An 18,603-nucleotide genomic window follows, 5' to 3' on the forward strand; every position below is an offset into this window, starting at 1 on the left:
TCTGCATCAACTTAGCTTCAGCTACTGAATTGGGCCACAAAACAATCCATTCCATAATTTTTCTTTTTATATTTATGTCTACAACTACATGGTGTGTTTGTGAAATAACTTGATTTGTCACCACTGAATCTTTTCAAAAGAAAGTGCTGCAAGCTCTGAAGATAATTACCAGAGAGTAATTTCAAAAATATTTTGAGTAAAGATAGCATTGTTTAAAATTGGAGAGCTACTCAAGGACATTTTGTTTTGAAAGACACAGTCTTTGAGAAATAACACCTTGGTTATACTTGAAAACAAAACAGGAATAATAATCAAACTAGTCAAATTGCTTCTAGTTTCCCCTGTCTTTTTAACGTGGCTAAGATGATGCTGGCATTGTCTGGGGCTGTGGTGTATTCCTAACACAGTAACTGCATAGGAGACAATGAGATCTTGCTTTTCGAGCATTCACCCAAAGCAGAACAACACTTAGTGGAAAAGACTGGAGAACAAAGACTCTACTGTAACCTTTGGGCTGTGAGGCATGTGGGATCTTAGTTCCCTGACCAGGGATCGAACCTATGGCCTCTGCATTAGAAGCACTGTCTTAACCACTGGACCACCAGGGAAGTCCCCAAAGAATCTTTTTTAAAACCAAACCATTACTTGCTGCTTTAACAGCCTGTACAATATACAATAGAATTCATGCCTCTTATCCAGATAAGTGAGAAATGAGAAGATGTAACTGAGGTAGGGTAAAGTGAGTGATTACCTCACAGGCAGTGTCAGCAGAAGTGAGGCAGCTCAAAGAGTTCCTGGGAATTAAGTAGGATTCTCTTCCACCCTCCTAGGTGGTGACGCCTTGGTGGGACTTAGTTTTGAAGGAGGTATTGCTGTATGTCCCACAGACTCAAAATCCTAGGGACAAATGCCACCCCATCTTTCTCATTCCTCGCTTTTTTCTGTAAGACAGTCTTCGCAGCACTGTTTAGATGCTGTGAGAATCAATTCTATATTTAAAAAATAGATAACAAGGTCTGAAAGATATATGCACAAACAATGTGGTTTAGTAGAAGACCTGAATTCAAGTTCCAGCTCTCCTACTGTGTGATCTCAGAATAAAAAAAATGATGACCTTTGATGAATCACAGCTTCCTCATCTGCAAAATCATCATTATAAACATCATCATCACCATTGCTAAGACTTATGGAGTTCTGACTGCACTCCAGGCAATGCTGTAAGGGTTTTTACACATTTTAACTCACTTAATCCCTAACAAGTCCATGAGAAGGTACTATTACTAGTCACATTTTCTACATGAGGAAGCTGAGTCATGGAAGTAAACTGCCCAAAGAGAACTCTTATTCCATAGGGTGACTGTGAGATCAAATACAAAATCACTAAGATGATGATGGATGAAAGAGATCTTTAAGATCATCTAGCCTTAAAAGGAAAAGGGGGCGAGAGAGGATGAGATGGTTGCATGGCATCACTGACTCAATGGACATGAGTCTGAGCAAACTCTAGGAGATAGTGAAGGACAGGGAAGCCTGGCGTGCTGCAGTCCATGGGGTCACAAAGAGTCAGACATGACTGAGCGACTAAACAACAAAAAGCCTTAAACTCTAACTGTAAATATGAGGCCTCTGAGGTTCCCAAAAGAGCTTGTTAACTGAAGCCATTGAGCCGCTTCTGGATCTTATTCTAGTGGCCTTGTAAAAGCACCTCTCTCGCACTGGGATGACCCAGAGGAATGGGATGGGCAGGGAGGTGGGAGGAGGGTTCAGGATGGGGAACACGTGTACACTCATGGCAGATTCAAATCAATGTATGGCAAAACCAATACAATGCTGTAAAGTAAAATAAATAAATAATTTTTTTTAAAAAGAAAAAAAATAAGTAAAAGCACCTCTCTCCATTTTCTAAGTAATTTTCATGTATTCTTTCACATACATGTATATCATTTTTCTAGGGTAGAAAAGTCAGAATGAGTTGTTTTCTGCTTTTTAAAAAACAGGTTAGAAAACTCAGCATACCTCAAAGTCAGCATGGAGTACAGCTGCACAGGTCAAGGTCAGATGTACGACAGTGATAATGACAGCACGATTAGGATGACTCTGATTACCATCTCATTAATTGCATTCTGATTCTTGTTAGGTCACTGTGCCAAAGTCTCTTAGGCACATTCTCTCATTTACTGCTAAATGTGCCTTTGAATGTAGAAGTTGAAATGTTACTAGTTTTAAAATCAGAGAATGGCTGAGCCTGAGGCTGAAAAAACACAGACTTTCTGGAGTCAAGACTCCAAATCCCAGTTGTGTTGACTCAACCCAAGGTCCTACTAAAGAGGAGAAACTGAAGGCGAGGCCGATGATGTGGTGCGGGGTTCGGGCTGGACGTGGAGAACAGGAACCTCCTCTCTGTGGAGGAGGCACACACAGGTCCTTCAGGACTTGGAGGGGGGCTAACCCCAACTCCTTCAGCAGCACATCGGCTTTATTTGTCAAAATGGATTTTTAAAAACAATGGCTGGATTACCCTACAGTTCATTAGTCATCATACAGAAATCCACTGTGATAAAAATGTTCACTTAGGATTTAGTGGAGGGGTAACGGAACTCGTTCAGCAATTCTTGGCTGTGGTGCTTTACTCAAGAGAAATGCCCTCCTTTAATATCATAGCTACTGGAGGTAATGTGGCCTAATCTTCAGTGCTCATACTTCTGGGGATGAGATGAAGCTTCTGACATGGTGTCATGTTTTTTTTGTTGTTGTTGTTTGTTTTTAACTCAGCCCAAATTGCTCTTTTCCCAAAGACTGTATCCTGCATGGGCTGCTGTGTAGCCAGCTTCCAAGACAGTCCCTGGTAGTTCTGGCCCCTTGGTGTTCCTGCCCTTGCATGGCTCCTTCCACACTGAATCAGGATTGGTAAAGCTAACAGCATGACCCTGAGGTAGGGTGCAGAAGGCCCCTGTGATTTTCTCCATGCTCTCTTGGGTTTCCAGGTCTGGAATAAGCCAGTTGCCATGCAATGAGGACACGTACTCTCACAGAGAACTGAGATCTCCGGGCAATGGGCAGCACTAACCATGACAGCCACGTAATAAGTGAGCCACCTTAGAAGGAACCATCTGGCTTCAGTGAGCACCTGGCTGACAGCTGACTGTAATCTCACGGGAAATCACAAAAGGCAGGCTCAACCCTTACTGCTCCCAAATTCCTGGCCCACAGTAATTATGCGACATCAAATGATAACTGTTGTTTTAAGACACTAAGTTCTGGGGTTGTTACAGACATCAGAGATATGACACATAGATAGTGAGTGCTGTTGCCAACCTTGAGAGCAAGCAATGGCTTACTGTGATTTTCTTATCATCCATAAACCACCATCATTCCATCAGTTATTACAGACCTGACTACTATTAACAATTGCAGTTGGCCAAAAGGTCAGCAGTTACATCATTACATTCTGATTTATACTTGGTTGTAACAGGCATTATTATTTGGGGAGGTGGTATTTTTCAAGATGATCATATACACGATACGGCTGTCTCCATTTTCTGAGATGCTGACTTCGTGGGCTTGCAAAATCCCCAATTTGATACAATTACTGGTAATATATGTTTACTGTGCTTTCTCCAATGTTAAGTTTTTAAAAAAGAGAAAAATTGCTTAGTTTCTAACTTTTATGAAGATAAACTCTGACATAGTGATTCTGACTGTGGGCAGTGAGGAAGGACCAAAAAGAAGAGACTTGGAAAGAGCAGCAAGAAACAAAACTCTGCCAAAATGCATTCAGCAGTGACTTCCCATAGCAAGACATTTAAACAACTCCTCATGTGTTCAAAGGGCTTCATTTCAACCAGTGCAGAAATGTCGCAAGAATTTCTGAAAGATAATTTAAAACTAAGCACTGGGCAGTGGATCTCAATTCTAGACAGTAAAGAAATGCTACACATGAATTCATGGAACTCGCCTGGCTGCCAAAAGTTTGATATTTCACCTTGGTACTATTGGGGAAAGTATTTAAGAGGACTGCCAACTTGGCCATCCTGCTTCTTAAATTAGACCCATTTGATAGTCAAGGAAAGCTACCTTCACACCCCAGAAACTCTTCACTACAAGCCAGTTCTGTGCCTGGGACTAGGCAAAGAACTGCATTGCAAAAAAGAAGATTTATACAACTCCTGATACATTAGATACCAGTGCACTAAAATACCTGAGTGAAACTTTAAAAAATCATCAAGATACTTTATTTGTAAAAGTTCCCACTGGCCTGGCTTTTACTCTGAGCTCCTATTTTCTCTAAAATATTTTAAAATAGGTAATACTTGAAATTGGTTTAAAACTTCAAACGATGGCAAACGTTAACATTAACTAGTATGCCTCCCTCTCATCACTGAACTCGTCAACAACTACGGTCACCTTCCAGATGATTCTTTGCATATAGAAGCATCCAGTCCAGTCCAGTGTTAGTCACTCACTTGTGTCTGATTCTTTCCGACCCCATGGACTGTGTAGCCTGTCAGGCTCCTCTGTCCATGGAATTCTCCAGAATGGGTTGCCATTTCCTTCTCCAGGGGATCTTCCTGACCCAGGGATCAAACCCAGGTCTCTGGCACTGCAGGCAGATTCTTTACCATCTGAGCCACCAGGGAAGCCTATTACATACAAGCACACGCATAGACAAACATGTATAGATAGCGACAGATACTTTCCTCGATTACTCCTTTTAAATAATAACAGAATATACCTTCTTGTTGCTTTATATATTAGGTGTTTTTGGTGGTTGTTTTGCTTTGGTTACAAACATAATTTTGGAGATTATTTTTCTGTTTTTATCGTATGTTAAATTCACCATCCATATTTGGGTATATTTTTGTTCTTTTGAGGTTTCTCAATCTATTTATATACCAACATTGAACTGTGAGTTACTAAAGCTTTGTATTATGTTTTAATATTTGGCCTACCTAATTAATACTCCTTGTCCCAATTATAAGGGGCTTCTCTGGTGATTCAAAGGTAAAAGAATCCAACTGCAATACAGGAGATGCAGGTTTGATCCCTGGGTCAATAAGATCCCTGGAGAAGGAAATGGCAACACAATCTGGTATTCTTGCATGGGAAATGCCATGGACAGAGGAGCCTGGCAGGGCTCTAGTCCATGAGTGTGGGGTCGCAAAGAGTTGGTCATGACTGAGGGACACAACAACAACAACAACAGCAACCCCAATTTTTTTTTTTTTGAGAATTTTCCTGGCTATCCTTAGATATTTCACTTCTAACTCCAGTTATATCACTTCTATACATATACCCCAGATATATCACTTCTAACCCCCAGTTTTTAAAATCAAAATTTGAAGTAGGATTGGTTATTTAGTCCATCCCCTACTTCAAATTTCGATTTTAAAAACTGGGGGTTAGAAGTGATATAGCTTTATTTAAGCCTCACACAGTCTTATGAAGTAGGTACTCAGGTTATGTCTTGCCATGTGAGTTAATATGGTATAGACCAATTATCTTAAAATTTACATTTATCTAGCTTACAATTACAAATGTTCACTTTTATCATCTCCTTTATTCTCCTTAACCGCTCTGGGACTCAGAAGGTCCTGTATTATGACTCACAATACGGATGGAGAGGGGCTCACGGACTTGTCGTCACGGCTGGGGGCAAGGGTTCTTCCCCCTATACCAATTTTACAAACAGGGATGGTTTTCGTTTTAGTGCCATGCCACATTTTAGAAATGTTGGCAGACCATCAAATTATTAAACTTTTAATGATGTTTAAAACTTAATAACACTGGCATGAACACAGCCAAATCTAACTCTCACGAATTGCCGGTGGTAGAGTAACCTGGCAGAACCCTTTTAGAGTGCACCTGGGCGACACATGCTAGAGGTCTTAAAAGGGTTACAGAGGAAGAAGAAAACTGCTACTGCGGTTCCGGGCCAAAGCCTACACCTCCCTCCACTGTGAACCCGGGTCCTTTCTGCAGTTGGGCCCGCTTCCTCATTGGCTTCTGAGCGCCTGTGGCCACGCTCACCTCTCCCCTGTCTGCTGAACCTCTCTTCCTCTCCTTCTCCCTCCTGGCTCTTTTCTCCTAGACCCTGACCTCAATGAAGTCTCACCTCTCCTCTTTCCCAAGCTTTCACATCAATTTCTAATTTTTACGTGCCTCTCTCCCTGCTTCCCAACCTGGTAGCTTCTTCCAAAGTTTCTCCACTATATGTCCTGCTGGAGACAACTGCTTACTTCATGTAGTTTATATGTCAGATGAATAAACACTGTTCCCCAAGTTAAAATTAAGTGAGAAGCTTTTTCAGACAATGCTTATCCCCTTCCTCACCCCATAGAATTTACGTAACTTTTCTAGAAATAACAACAAAACAAATAAGAGATTCACTGAAATGATTTTCTTGTAATAACAACCCTGATCTATAATAAACAGAAAATATTTTCTATAGAAATCAGTTTTAAGATGATTTGTGAAAATTCTCCTTCATAATTAGGCAAGTATTTTCATTCCTTTGTTCAAATTTGCTTTTGATTTAGAAAACAATTTTCTCTTAAAATAAAAAAATAACTTTTTTAAATAAGTGAATTAGCCAAATTGAGATATAACTTTTTGATAAGCTTTGGCTAGCGTTATTCACAGTAGCCAAGAGTTCATACCAAGTAACTTGTGGACAGCGCAATTTAAAATTGATTTTATTTTCTTCCAAAGATCTTGGTTTATTCTTGATCTGAGAAACTTGTGTTGGTCTCTTTACGGTTCATCTTGTATCTTCTCAAAATTGTATCAAATCACATCAACTGTTCTTAGTATTCCCACCATGGGTTTGACAGTGATTGCAAGGTCAAATTTGACATCTATTTCATCAAGATGTTCTTTCTTTGGGTATATCCAGAAAATATCGTAAGTAACCTTCAAATTGTTCCAAAGAATGTCACTGCTATTGGCAGAGTTGTGACCACAACTTCTAGTAACAAATTTGAAAGACTTTGCATTGTACAAAGCACAAAAAAACACCACTGGCATTTTCCCAAAATTCTAGCCTGAATATCTTTTCCTTTACCAGCTGTGTTAATACCATTATGATCGGCTTGCCCTTGATATGTTTTAAAAGTATTTAAATAAAATTAAAATTTCTATTTTAGTTTTTTGAAAATTTAACAGAATCATATTATATATTTTATTAAAATAAATATATTTGCAATTTGAATATTTAATGCCCATCTAATTAGTTGCTAATATACAGAAAGACTATTATATTTCATGCATTTATTATCTGGATCTATAATACATATACACCAACAAATTTAAGAATAATATGAGTCATACTGTTTTTTAAGTTGATTTTTTTGGCTGTGCTGGGTCTTCCCGGGCTTTTCTCTAGTTGCGGTGAGAGGGGGCTACTCTCTAATGGCAGTGTGTGGGCTTCTCACTGCAGTGGCTTTTCTTGTCGTGGAGTACAGGCTCTAGGGCACTGGGCTTCAGTAGCTGCAGCTTCTAGGCTCTAGAGCACAGGCTCAAGAGTGGCAGTGCAAGGGCTTAGTTGTGCCATGGCATGTGGGTCTTCCCAGACCAGGGATCAAACCAATGCCTCCTGTGTTGGCAGGCGAACTCTTCACCATGAGCTACCAGGGAAGCCCCAGTCATACTCTCTTTCAGCCAGCACATGCAACCACTGTGGACACTGTGTCAATTTATGAGTATATACCGAATCTTGAATTAGAACATGAAGAGAAGAAGGATTTGATGAGCTAATCCGCCTTTTCTCTTACTTAAAAACTTATGCAGCTCAAATCCTCCTTACTCAAACTTAATATAACACCCACCTAACACTCTGGCTACAGCACAATCCATAGACCTTCATGTCGTTTGGCAGCAGCTGCTTTTTTTGGGGTGAGGACAGTGAAAAAGAAATATATATATGTAGCAAAATATTCTCCACTGTAACCATTTTAAGTGCATAATTCAGTGGTATTATGTTTACAAAACTAAACAACTATCACCACTATTTCCCCAAAGTTTTCATCACTCCAAACAAAAGGTCTGTACCCATTAAACAATAATTCTCCCTCTCCTCCACCCCTGGAAACTTCAAATCCACTTTCTATCTCTATGAATTTGTCTTTTTTAGCTATTTCACAAAAGTGAAGCCATGCAATATCTGTCCTTTTGTGTCTGGTTTATTTCACTTAGCATGTTTCCAAGGTTCATTCATGTGGTAGCAAGGATCAGCACTTCATTCCTTCAGGGGCTGAACAACAGTCCATTGTCTGCATAGACCACGTACGTCTGTTTACTCATCCATTAGGGCCTGCCTTTTGGTTCAGGGCGTGGCGGTGAAGGGGGCCTGAGCAGTGTTTGTGATAGGAGGTTCTGCACACAACGTGGGGTTGAGGGTCCCACCAGGCCTAGGAGAGCACCGAGAGGCACAGCAATCACGGAGGGAAACTCTTGATTAGTCCAGCCATACAGCTCCCTCTGAATTCCAAAAGCACTTGCAATCAATGGGGTAAAGTTAACATTTATCAAAAGAGAGAGCTACTGTTGCCCTCCCCACAGCTGAACTTCAAGCTCTCTTTCTAGTCTCAGGCCTTGGTGCTGGGAGTTGACAGAGGTGCAAATAAAGACAGGCTCTCAGCGGGCCCGCTCCTGTGAGAGGTGCCGGCATTCAGTAGATGCTCATTTTTCCCTTCCTCTATCCTCCTGTGTCTAACATGGCACTAACCACATACCAGGAATTCAAAACTACAGCTGCTTAATTAACTGGAAAATGATTTCTTCTGAATAAAATGTGAGAATTACTCCTGATCTTTATTCTTCCTTGTTCATCAGGGGAATTGATTTCCCTGCCCAGGGAAGACGCAAACCAGACACACCCCTCAGGAAAAAGACAGAGGTTGCAGAGAAGTGGGTCCTAATTACACATGGGAGAGGCAATTTCTTCCATCTTCCTTCCCAAGTCTTATCTCCATCTGCCTCTGGAGAGGAACCACCATCCTTTTAGCTGACAGCAGTATATCAGGACATATTCCTTTGTGCGATTTTTCCTTTGTTACTATCCTTTTGTTGTTTAGTTGCTAAGTCTTATCTGATTCTTTGCAACCCCATGATCTGTAGCCGGCCAGGCTCCTCTGTCCACAGGATTTCCCAGGCAAGAATACTTCAGTGGGTTGCCATTTCCTCCTCTAGGGGATCTTTTCAACCCACGGATCAAACCTGTTGATTGGCTCGACTGGCAGGCAGATTCTTTACCACTGAGCCACCAAGGAAGTCCAATCCTGAGAATTCTTCTATTTCTTTCAAAGCAGAATTGCAGCATCCCTGTGGGTGTCTGCTTTTCTTTGGTATAAAAAGAAAGGCGACTTCTCCTCCAGTGAGGAAATATGAAGCTGCGTCTTTATACTGCAGGTGACCAGTGATTTTATTTAGCCTTATAGCACAAAATACTACCTGCTGGGAATGAATTTCTTGATGGGACGAGAGAAAGGTTCCCCACTAAGAATGCAGACAACTACAGTCTGTGTGGGAACCTGACATATTTCATGACAGCAATGTGAAGCCATTATCCAATGAGAAAACAGTCCTTCCAAATTTGAAAACAAGATGTCTAGACTCTTTTCCTAATTGATGGCCATGCATAAAAATGTATCATAAAAATGTGTCTGCAACTGTACAGCAGCATACCACTAACAAAGGAACTTTTATCAGAAAAGTTAAGCTGTGTCTCTGGGAATTCATAATCATCTCAGTAATAGCTGTGTCTTAATATCCAAATAATTCGGCTATTTTGGGTTCTTCAAATCTTGTTTTCTAAGTGGTTATTTCTGGTGCCTGTAATTTTTCAGTCAAAAGCTTCCTGAATGGATAGTGATGATTCAGAGTCACCTCTATCAGGGGATAGTTTCATATTTATAATTGCTGTCATTAAAAAACCTATCTATTGACTATCAACTGTAGCCTGCCTTAAATGTTATCAGTTTAATCGCTCATAAAATAGCCATACCAGTAAAATCTGACTTCACCCATGAAGAAGGATTTTCTATAACAAGGCCAACTCCAGAGCCCAATAATTAGACAATGCTTTCTTGGATTTAAACAAAACAAAACAAAACAACCCCTCCCCCCCCCCCCCAAAAACGAGAAACTTGTCAGGACTTCCCTGGTGGTCCAGTGGTTAAAAATCTGCTTTTCAATGCAGGGTATGCAGGTTTGATCCCAGATTGGGGAACTAAAATGCCACATGCCACCGAGCAACTAAGATCATGTGCTGCAACCACTGAACCCACACACCACGTGTACACAGTCTGTGCGCTACAACAAAAGATTCAGAGTCAGCTCCCACTATGGCTCCAGCATGATGCGAGGAGCTCAGCTTCACACTTTCTCAATGCCCAAGGATTCTTTGAAACATTTGGTATATATAACTACCCACTGAAAATATTCAGTTTAAAATAGATACTGCTCATGAGGTAACCTGGACATGACTTTTGCCTGAGGTTCCAGGGGAATCAATGATTAATGCTGGATACTAATAATGAAGCAACCATATCATTTTTATGGCTCAGTGATCTATAAACTGTTTAATCAAAAGTAGTGGAGTATCCATATTTACAGGCTATACGAAGTTCAGGGGGCCTAAACCTGACCAGGGAGATTAAGATTGGACTTTGTCCATTGGAAGGTTGTTCTCTCTTCAGACCATCATTTCGCTCATCTGTCAATTATTCATCCATCTTTTGATGAGCTCCAAATAAGCAAAGACCATTGTAATTCACTAAGGGAGATATAAAATGATTAAAACACAGTCCCTTGATCTATCTGGGGGTAGGCAGACCAGGAAATACAAAATATCTTAGGGAAAGTGAGTCAAGGTTCAAAACTTGTCTCTGAAGGAGAAAACAGTTCAGAGAGAGTCAAAGAAATAAGGAAGAGGAGGGATTTGACTCTTCCTACCATGTCCTGAATCACTAGGAGCTCCCTGGGCCTAGATCTATCCAAGTGTGAAAAGGTTTCCTTCTCTAGACCTTGACCCCTAAAAGAGGTATGGGCATACAGGGAAGCTGTCTTGAGATTAAAGTGAAGACAGTGACAAAATTCTTCCAAGCAAGTGTGAGAAACACTGCTAACAAAATTAGAAAGGGCCTCAGAGAGTTTGTTCATATAATATTATAGTATTTTTCTTTCCACCAAGGAGAAAGAGAGAAAAATTCTCAGTTTAGGTTGGAAGAAAAGAGTGTAAGGATTGGATGCTGAAATAACCTGGGAATACTGATTTCACAGTTAAATTCTTAGGAGGTTTTAGAAAAACAGTATAAATTCTCATTTATCTTGAAAAACTAAAGGAAAGAAGGTCCTACTAAGATGGACTGAGAGAATGGACCAGGACTACAACTTATCACCAAATGATTTTGTTGAATTATGAACCCTTTCACCCAGATACTTGAAATTAAATTTTCACATGGGTACAAGACATATTTTAAGAGAGGTCAGCGACTGCTAGCTGAAGTTTAGGAATCAGTGAAAGCAGGAATAGGAACCTTTCTAGATAAAGGTCCTTTCTTGATCCTCAAGTTGGAAACTTGTAATTAAAGCCAGTTTGTGATGTACTATATCTTTCATTCTTTCAATCTAAAGCTTCCAACTTCTCTAAGCTCTCATTCCTGGAAAAGCTTTTGGCAGTCACTTTTTGCAACCCACAATTTCTGTAGCTTTTCATCTTTTTACCATACCCTTTTTGCATTTAAGCCTCACTTCCCATATGTGGTCAGTAATGCCACCACCACCGGAAGTAAAATGGTCCTCAACATGGGTCTGTTTGCCCACACGGGGGCAGAAATGTGGGGCAGGAAAGGAGTCCAGCAGTCATGGAGCTCAAGATACTCTGAAAGTATAAAGAACACATTATTACCCACTTTGTACACGTGAATATAGACATGAAAACACCAGAGAATTCTCTGAAGGCTACAAAGAAAGAGAATCAGTGGGTCTGGGTCTCTGCCCCCACAGTCACATGTCAGACTGGATCTCCTTTGCACTTTTCAGAAGGGCATTTCTATTTCTGTGTTTTACGAGGATGACAATGATTTTAAAAGAAAAAACCGTGTTTGCTTTTGGGGAGCATGTTCTCTATTTTAGGCATAGTGCTAGGAACTTTCAAGGGTTACTATTAAATATTTGCTAAAAAAATCAGTTATTTTCATAACTGATTAAACTGGGGTTCAGGCCAGTCATTTGACTCCAACCATCAAAGACAGTAGAATGTCAAATGGTGACTTACATGAAATAGTGTCAGTGAAATTTTTGGTTCATTTAAGATTATCTTTTAATGTTTATTTATTTAGGAGAGTCATAATCCTACTATCTTTTAGGCTGTTGGAATGATGAAATGGTATTATACATTTAAAACCCTTAGAAGACAATCTTTTAAAATGAGGCTACTTATGTGTATACACGCAAATACACATATAAATTCTACCTGTCTAAAAGACTACATAGACACACATATACATTTTGAATAAAAGTGACATTTTAATGCAAATACTGTGCTCACATACCTGGCGCTGATTTCCCATGCAGCCCCCACATCTCTGAAAAGCACATCAGGAGGACTGACTAGGCTGCGCCAGTGTGACGGACTGGTGAGCTCCTGAGGTGTCCTTTGCCTCAGCAGGACAGGGAGTGCCACATAAACCCTCAGGAGGATAAATGAAGCCTCCTGAGTGTTCTGGAATAAACATCGCCAGGCTTGCTGGGACCACAAGTAAAGGTGCCTAGAAGCTCGAGCCTTTGCTTCCAACAGTGTGTGACCTATGACACTGAGAGCCATGTAAGCCAAGCATTTGAAATGCTTCCATGCCATTACAAGTATAATCGTGAAATTTAAAAATACTCCCCTATCACCATATAGAACAGAACAAAGTCATACTTTGCAAAGCTTTTTTAAGTTAGATATTTGCATAGCTAAAAGCTATTTTAAAATTCTATCAGTATTGCTTTACTCTGTCAACATACTAACCTTCCCAGTTATTAAATATTAAGTATTAAGTGATTAAGATTACCCTCTAAAGTATTAAGATTACCCCCATGGAGAGAGCTGGTAACCTGCAAGATCAAGTTAAACGGCATATTCAGTGACCAGTGAACTCCTAGAAAATTAGTTTAAAATGATGCATCACTTTGTCAAACTCTCTTAAGAACTAGCTTTTTAGGATCTCTCTTTAGAAATATGAAACCCCTCAAAACCATTACCACAAATAGCCAATATCTAAAATAACTGCCAAGCCACCTGCTTTTCTCCAGGAAACACCATAAAACTCACAAGTTAGTAAAGCTTTGTAGAGCCTACAAAGTCTCGATCTTTCTGATGAAGCTTACTTATTGTTTGAGAGACTTTATTTCCCCTTTTCTGAGCCATGAGAAGTCCCCACATCAGGTTCAGTTCAAGGCACAGGCTTTTGTGTAGAAGAAGGTTTCTGGGCAGAAGGGAATGCTGAAGAACACCTCTTTGTCACTTTGGTCTTGGCACAGTATTTCAGATGGTATTCATCTGGAATAAAGAGATTGATGACATAACACATCCAATTCTCCTCTCTAAGTGGCTTTACTAGAAGTGGGTAAGGGCAAAAAGATATAAATTCATCTGTCTGTAGGCAACCCAAAACATATCAGCTCGTCTTGGCGTAATTTAACCAATAAGATGATTTAGAGGACAGTTCAGTGGCACCACTTTTGGAAAGTAAAAGCTTAGCAGAAGGAACATAAATCAAAGGTGACTGGCAGGTAAAGGATATATGCAGCAATCAGCCAAACCACGTGAACCCTGGCACCAATTCAATAAGATCATTTATAACATTTTTAAGGCAGGAGTATACAAAAGGGGGTCTGGTGCTAACTAAATCCACAGATAGCTTACATGCCACTGAAATAAACACTTCCAGATGCGGGTGTACAAAAACCTTTCACAGAAAGAAATGTTTTCTTTCATAAAGCTGAAGGAGGGACTCGTAGCGGGAAGGGCAGAAAGTCTGAGATTGAGCTTCTTACAGATGGTTGTGTCGGTGAGCAGGGAGTGTAGGGTGAGGATGAACTGAGCATAGCACGTCTCCACTTAGAAGCATCGCTATCATTGCTGAGACTGGATTTCTGTTAAAACAAGGTAAAAAGGCTAACAGTACATCATTCCATCATCCTCCAAAATTTGCTGTCTGAGTCAGCGTTGCTCCCATTACTTCCCTGAGACTTTATTTTGGGGGAGGTGATGGAGATAACAGGTTCACACAGAGATGAAAGCCACTAATCAAAGTTTAGAAAAACGATGCTCTGGTTATTTGTACCAGCACAAAGCTATTGGGGGCACGGCTTAAACGATGAAAACACTTCCAAAATCTGGCCAGATTATAGTCATCTTTCAGGAATGCATGACCAAATTCATTAATGGCTTAGAAAGTCAATTTGTTCACCCAAACAGCATAATAATACATGGGACTTTCTGGTTATATATCTAAACATTCCCAGAAGTTCAAACAGAAAGTTGGAATGCCTGTTTTTTTTTTTTTTTTAAAGGTTCAGGTGAGCCATGCATTGAGCTCTCCCTCCTTCCCCCAAGAAAAACCCCTTGAAATTAGTTTTCTTGTTGAATCTTTAAACTAATGCAAATTCTCTGTAAGCATCTGGGTAGAGAGTTTATTCTTGAGACTATTTCTAATTATCTGCTTTATGCATTGACCTAAATCACAAATTGGTCATCTATTATTCTTCTTTCATTCAGGATCTTGTTCTACTTGTTCTTTATGGCAAATACCTCTTGAATAGAGCCCTGTCTTCTCTGCTGTTGGTGTCACTGCCATGGCAGAGGCTGTTCTGTTTTCTGGCCTGTAATACTGTGGTGGCCACTTGATCAGTCTCTTTGCCAATTACATCTCCTAACTCCAGTCCCTCCCTCCTCCATCCCATCAGCTGGGTTACTTTTTTTTTTTTTTTTTTAAGAGTTCACGTTTGTTCGTATGAATACCTTGCTTAAAAACTCTAAAATTGCTCCCTGCTGACCATATCTGTTGTTTACAAACAAATTTTCCAAACAAAATCTTCCTGAAAACTCAATATATATGACAGATAAAAGCTTATCTGTACTATTTAGGGAAAATGCTTTATTATTCTGCAGAAGACCTGTAAAATAATCTGGGGTTTCTGTAGAGCATGATTAGATAACCGCTGGCCTGACTGATGAAGTCCATATAAACTGGCCTGGGATTCAAAATCCCTCTCAAACTGTCATCAGCTGACCTTCGACACTTCACCTGCTCTCAGCGTACTCCAGACCCAGTTCCTTACCCTGGTTCAAATAGCCATTCTACCTTCCTACATTTTATTTTCCCTCATTTTATTTCTGCTCTTCTTTCTGCCTGAGCTATCTTTTCACAGTTCTCACTCATTTCCTTTACCTCCATCTCATAAACTCAGTTCAAATGTTAGTGACTCAATGAAGCTTCCCTGACTTCCTCAGGCAGACAGCGGCCTCTTCTGCGTGTTCCTCCTCCCCCACCCCCAAAACACCAACCACAGGGCATGGCTTACACGCGCATCTGAGCATCTCCTTCACTATACTGGAACATGCAGTATAGTGGACTCACGTCCATAGAGTATATCCCCCTTTCAACAGATTTTTAATACACGTTTAGCAACTTTTACTGAACTATTAAATGGAGATACCAGATCTATAAGGATCTCAGGCCATGTGGGGATGTTAAGCAGAAGCACTTCCACTTCTAAATCATGTCTGGTTCAATCGTACCAATAAGGATTCTATCAGATGAACTGCTACTATCTAAACCAAACTAAGAAAGCGAGTGCTATCCTCGGCATGTGAAGGGTACTCACGCTATCAGGAAGGCATGGACTTCGAGTGGTTTTTCCAGCAGTGGCCGATGACAGACTGACTTGGAGCAGTGCAGTCCTGTCTTGCCTCCTTATTCATTTTGCCTTTAACCACTTGTGAACTGGTTGCGTGGGTGCAAGATGCTGCTGTCACCAAAACCGGAAGTGGGGTTCATTCACTCACATGAGAATCAACTCCTAACACTGTCGTCTTCAGACAGTGGCCTCAGAGAAAAGCACAGTGGGGAGCTCGGAGTGCTTCTGCCTCCCCTCCTGTCTCTTCTGTTTTCTCCTCTTCTCCACACCCCCTCTCTTTTCGTTAAACACCAGTGCTTGCTTCAGGGAGGAATGCTTGTCAACTACAACTTATTTACTTATTAGGCTCTTAACCTAATTAGTCCAGCATATGGGAATGGGGGTTTCAGGTTAGATCAGGAATGCAGAATTAAATCAGGGCCAGAAAAATAGTTCTTAACTTCTCTCCTGGAAACTATAAAATCTGCACAAGTGTTTGAATTGGAATTGACAGGGACCTGCAGGTCGGGGCTGTGAACTTCTGAAGCCAGAGAGGGAACTCAGCTACTCCTTCCCTGGTCTTTCCAGCAGGGGCACAGTTGCCCAACTGTCACCTTGAATGCACCTGGGCAAATTCAGAACCTGACCCTGGGCTCTGCCCTCGTGACCTCTGCCAACTCATCAGCCAAAATACTTCCAGATCTGGAGAGCTTGCTCCATGTCTTGGGTATACGCCCAGAACTGCAAACGCACTCCAGTCAGGTGGGAGAGCCTCTCCAGGTGCCAGGGCAAGAATTAACATCTGACTGACATATGGGCTATGAATTTTCTCTTCTCACAGCTTGGGGTCATGCAGAGGCGGTGTGTGGGAGTGGAATATTTGATCTGTGCATACACCGCCTGGGGGATTTGGTTTAAATCAAATCATAATTAAAACACCAGTCAGGAAAACAAGGCATAATTATTTTTTTCCTGCATTTTTTCCCCTACCTTGCATACAGTCTTAAATATATGTTGGGCACAATAAGACCCAGGTATCAGTTTCATTTTTGGAAGGTGTAAATTTTCCACTAAAAACAATCCACTTATTATGTTGTAGGAATTAACTCTGCAACGACATCAGTAAATTAAGTGACAGTTCAGTGATTGTATTTGGGTGACTAAAGTATGTAACCCTATTTAAGAAATCATCAAAAAGTAAATCATCTCCACTTCAACAGGCTCTCATCATGGTTGTCTGGAGGGAATTTTTGCCACACTATCAATAAAACAGTACACGAATGTTTTACTTAAACCAAATGCGCTATGACTGTTAGATGTTTCTGGCAATGGTTAATAAAGAATCTATCACAATAAAACTAACGTGTTTTTCTCTAATATTCATCTACTTTAGATATAAAATATTAACTGAAAAATTTAAATGGTATTTTTGCTAGGTGAACCTTGGCAATTTAATATACTGAGTTTATGTCTAATTCAATGTTTACAATCTTATTTATAGACTTAAAAGGAAAACTTCTTGCCATTTTTAGGCCATACTTTTTAAGCTCAGAAATGTCTCAGCTTAGTTTAGTTCCTCCCAACTAATATTTTTGCTGCTTTCATGAATTTATGAGTTGAAAGAATCCTGTGAATTTTTAAAAGAAAAAATAATTTCCTGTCGGGAGTCACTCAAAATATTTTTCTACTCTCTCTCTATTCTCTCAGAAGATCGCAAAAACCTAGGAACTACAATAACACATTCAAATCTCAAGATGTGGTCCTTTTAGAATATTCTGCTCAAAAAGTTTCTCTTAGTTGTCAATTACTGCTCCTTCCTTGCACTCATGTTCAAATTCTTCCTCTCTTCTCCACCATACAGACTGCCTTTTACAATGAATAGAGATAAGTTAACTTCTTAAACTACTTCAAATCCACGACCCCCACTAGAGAACACTGTCTCTTTTTCAAATTATTCCCCTGAAAATTCTAGGATTCTCTGCAGGATTTCTAGGGGCCTCTTAGATGTTTGATGTCAATGCCCATTTACAATTTTTTGTGCTACTCAAAATAAAGGTTCTTGTAAACTTCTTGTAAATGTTTTGCTGTTTAGGAAGTTATGGCTTGGAATTCTGGTCTTTCAGGTTTTTGTTTGTTTTCATATTTAAAGCAGTCCAAATAAAAACTCGATGTGAAACTGTGCAAGTCAGTATGTCACCTTTGGGTGTATACAGCCCACACTGAACTAAGTGTGAGGTTCTTACTGCTGATATTAAGGCAGAAAAAAAGCAAAATGTTCCTATTTACTGAAGAGGCAAACCAGCTGTTAATAACACCAGAGTATTTCAAAATGGAACTGGGTAACTCTTTGTAGACAAATTCATGGGCTGTCCCAATGTAAGGTGTTACTGAAGAAAGCTCAGATGACATAAGATCTCTTGTCCCTTCTCCCTGAATTCTGTCTGATGATTAAGAAACATTAAGTAAACATATAACATGATTATGCCAACTCTACTTAGCAATATAGAATAAGACGCTGTGCTTACAACAGCAGAAAAAGTGTTGGTAATGAATTCACCAAATCTGGCTTCAACAAGCAAAACCAAACAAATCCGACCCTGAAACTTTGAACCCCTGGAGAAGGGAAAGATGACCCACTTCAGTATTCTGGCCTAGAGAATTCCATGGATTGCACAGCATGGGGTCGCAAAGAGTCAGACACGACTGAGTGACTTTCAT

At 40.2% G+C, this 18,603-nt stretch overlaps 1 protein-coding gene and 1 long non-coding RNA gene across 5 annotated transcripts in view; both read right to left on the reverse strand.

Annotated features, from left to right (window-relative positions):
• The window catches only part of SUPT3H (SPT3 homolog, SAGA and STAGA complex component), a 375,450-nt gene that overhangs the window by 48,532 nt on the left and 308,315 nt on the right, over positions 1-18,603 (reverse strand). The gene's annotated exons all lie outside the window — the stretch shown is intronic.
• Positions 13,261-15,990, reverse strand: LOC133059059 (uncharacterized). Its single transcript, XR_009693479.1, has 3 exons — positions 15,874-15,990; positions 14,041-14,139; positions 13,261-13,543 (listed from the first exon to the last, which is right to left on the reverse strand). It is a non-coding gene; the product is annotated as an uncharacterized LOC133059059 (long non-coding RNA).

The sequence above is a fragment of the Dama dama genome, chromosome 7 (genome assembly GCF_033118175.1).
Source record: "Dama dama isolate Ldn47 chromosome 7, ASM3311817v1, whole genome shotgun sequence".
In the NCBI taxonomy this organism is placed as follows: Eukaryota; Metazoa; Chordata; class Mammalia; order Artiodactyla; family Cervidae; genus Dama; species Dama dama.